Genomic DNA, 3,571 nt, shown 5'->3' with positions numbered 1-3,571 from the left:
TGAATAAATTTGAATTTTGCTTTTAATAGCAAAGATGTACAGTGAACTAGAATATATTTTTACATCCCTGAGAAATTCCTTTAGTAGAAAATTCCAAGTATCCTTCTGACAAGCACTCTTTAGCTAGCTAGCTATGAAATAATGATGTAGAAAAGCTTTCAAGTGCTAGTTTTTGTTAAGTCCTGTATCAAGATTTCTTCTCACCCGGTCGTGTCAGTTTATAAATGTACTTGTGTATAGGGTGTGTAGTATATATGGCAAGGGTTCCCCCCCCCCCAAAATGATTATTTTTGTGTCACATCTAGGAAAACTGGCAGCATGTTTCTATCTATAGCCAGCTTCTTCAACTGTATAAAAGTATTCTCTCCAGCTACGTATATACACACGCACATATATATCATAGCAATTCCTTGTGGTTTATAACTTTCAAATACTGCTATCAGTTTATAGGTAAAGAAACTGAGTGTGTTAAATGATGTACCCAGGGAGGGTCTTGTGGCTTCATGTTTATGGATTTGTTAGGTCTCTGTCTCATGGTCCACTGCCTAACTGTTAAGACAGTGTGTTGATTCTAATAGGCATGATGAATTGTTAAAAGAATTTACTAAAATCTCTTCCACCAAACTTTGAAAAATAATGAAGCCCCCACTTTAGAGGCTCTGTTGGAAACAATGCTGTGGAGACAGAGCCCTCCTGGCTCCCTAGCTGATCCTGGAGATGCAGCGGTAGATGAGTGGGTTATCTCTGAATTTGTAAGAGATGATTCCCATGAGGATTAAGATAAAATGGGAAGTAAAATCTAACAAACACAAAGATAGCTCCCAGGCACTGCTTTGTGTAGTTTGACAAGATTGTGGTTGTAGTAGCAAAGGACTTAAAATGATAGTTTTTAAACCATATTCTGTCCCTAAGTATTAAAAAACCTAGGAAGTTATTAAAATACAAGATTTGTTCTGCTCTGTCTCCTCTAGAATGAACATCTAACTTAAATGAAGTATAATCAATGAGCTCATATGAAAAGGCTTCCTCTATGGACGCTTAGATCTATTATAACAATTGAAGTTACCTGGGATTTGGGGGCGGTGGGAGGAGGACCTGCCTCCTCAGGGCAGCTATGACTAAGGCCTGGCTTTAGTATGGAGAGAGACCTAGAAGTTGAATTTTATACCCAAAATTGATGTGGCTGAAGAGGAACTGATTCTTGGTAACCATCTCTTAAGAATCCAGTATTGCCGGGCGCGGTGGCTCAAGCCTGTAATCCCAGCACTTTGGGAGGCTGAGACGGGTGGATCACGAGGTCAGGAGATCGAGACCATCCTGGCTAACACGGTGAAACCCCGTCTCTACTAAAAAAATACAAAAAACTAGCCGGGCGAGATGGCGAGCGCCTGTAGTCCCAGCTACTCGGGAGGCTGAGGCAGGAGAATGGCGTAAACCCAGGAGGCGGAGCTTGCAGTGAGCTGAGATCCAGCCACTGCACTCCAGCCTGGGCGACAGAGCGAGACTCCGTCTCAAAAAAAAAAAAAAAAAAAAAAAAAGAATCCAGTATTGAGACCAGTTCAGTAGAAGAAACAAACATTTCTGCCTTGCAGACCAAAAAGTTATTAGTTGGGGAATATTTATTTTCTCTTTGGAAAGTCTTTAAGGGGAGCAAACCAGTTTTAATCAGATTGCTTGGGAAGTTTGAAATCTGCAATCAGTTGGTCTTAAAGAAAAACCAACAACTTTATTTTGGGAATTTAAAGACATGCACAAAAGAGGAACAATATAATTAACCTCTATTAACTCATCACCAACAAGACTCATGACCACTCTTATACTTCATGAGTGATTGTATTTGTATCCACTGTCCCCTATTATTTTTGAGCAAGTCTCAGACACACCATTTAATCTGTAAATAATTCAACATGTAACTCTAAAAGACAAAGACCTCTTAAATAACAGTTCATTAGTATAAAACAAATTGGGTAAACTTTTGTCAGTCATCAAACTATATAGCACTGGTCCAATAGTTTAATTTCCATTGAGCCTTTCAAGAGCACCGACCAGTCTGCTGTTCAAGACATCCTCTCCTCTGGAATGTAGAGATGATACATATCATGCTTCTTTTTGTTAAAACACTTTTTTTCCCCTTCAAACACAGTCCAGTCATTTTTCAGTTTGGGTTGAAACATCCTTCTTGTTTTCTTGATCTTGAGCTTATAATAACCTAGTCATACTGCTCAGCTCAGATATTTTTACCCCCTCTCCTTAGGCATTCTGGTTCCTTAAATATAGTTAGTGTCACAGAGGATAATCAACCTTATTTCCGAGGTCTGAGAACACTTGGACCACATTGGTTGAGCTCAGCCACCTTCTGATTGAAGTTTTCAGAGTTGTAAGAACTGAACATTTTTATGGTGGAAGTTCTCTGAGCCCTCATCCATTCTGTTTTTAAAAATGCATTGCCGATGGGCTATGTGAATATGTTTTTAAACATGTTATGTGCATGAAACATAAAACACCTGAAGTTACTATTATGTATACAATTCTGTGGGATGGGACTTCATTCAGGGTTAGTTTTCAAGTTTGATTTCCTGAGGGATTTTTTAGTTGTTTGTGAAAGAACCCCAGGTCTACTTTTGAAATTTTGTATTATAATTGTAATGTTGCCCATGGTTAAAAAAAAAGAAGTGTTTAGTGATCTGTCTCCTATGACTCCTGTCCCTCTGTTTTTCCTCTGCAGGAGCTTGCTGCTGTTAACAGTTATTCTTCCAAGTCGTTTCTTTGTGGGGAGATGGGAGGTGGGAGAAAATATAAACATTTATGTATAGATCTTTCAAAATATATGATGGTATACACATATCTTCTGAGTCTTGCTGTTTTTACCTGGTAATATTTAGAAACATTTATTTTGAGATAAAGGAGACAGCACTTTTAAGTTGAACCTGTAGTTTTAAAAAGTACACTTCAAGTAAGCCAAAGCAGAGAAGTAAATGTATTTTTCATTGTTGTATCAGAATTTTGAATTTACTATTTTAAAAATTCAAGAGTTTTGTAGCTGATCTATTTCCTCCCCTCAGCCATCCCAAATAGGTCATTTGTCAACAGATTTAAGAATGTTTAGGAACAACAACTTTGGGAAACGGGAAACAATTTGGCATAAGTGGGTGTGCCATAACCTCTCAGCCATTCACTCTCGGATACATACCCTAGAGAAGCTCTTACACATGTGTACCAGGGGATGGATTTAAGCATTGCGTGTAATAGGAAGAAAAGAAGAAAAAACCTGGGAAGACCTGGTGTCCACCAACAGTGCGTTGGATAAATACTGTGGGTATATTCCAACAGTGGAATTCCACAGAAGTGAAACTGAACTGCAGCTCTGTATGTGAACATGGACAAAACTCAACAACAGAAGGATCAAAAAAAGCAAGTCAGAAGAATACATCACTGTGGTTCCATTTCGATGAAAGTCAAAAACAGGCTGTCAAATACATGATAAAAGGAAATGATTAAGACAACATTTAATGTTAGCCGTTCTGACAGAGGGAGAGGTGATCGTGAGGGCAGAGAGGGGTCTTCAGAGGAA

This window comes from Mandrillus leucophaeus, unplaced genomic scaffold (genome assembly GCF_000951045.1).
Source record: "Mandrillus leucophaeus isolate KB7577 unplaced genomic scaffold, Mleu.le_1.0 Scaffold59, whole genome shotgun sequence".
Lineage (NCBI taxonomy): Eukaryota > Metazoa > Chordata > Mammalia > Primates > Cercopithecidae > Mandrillus > Mandrillus leucophaeus.
Note: the sequence above shows the minus strand (reverse complement) of the source record.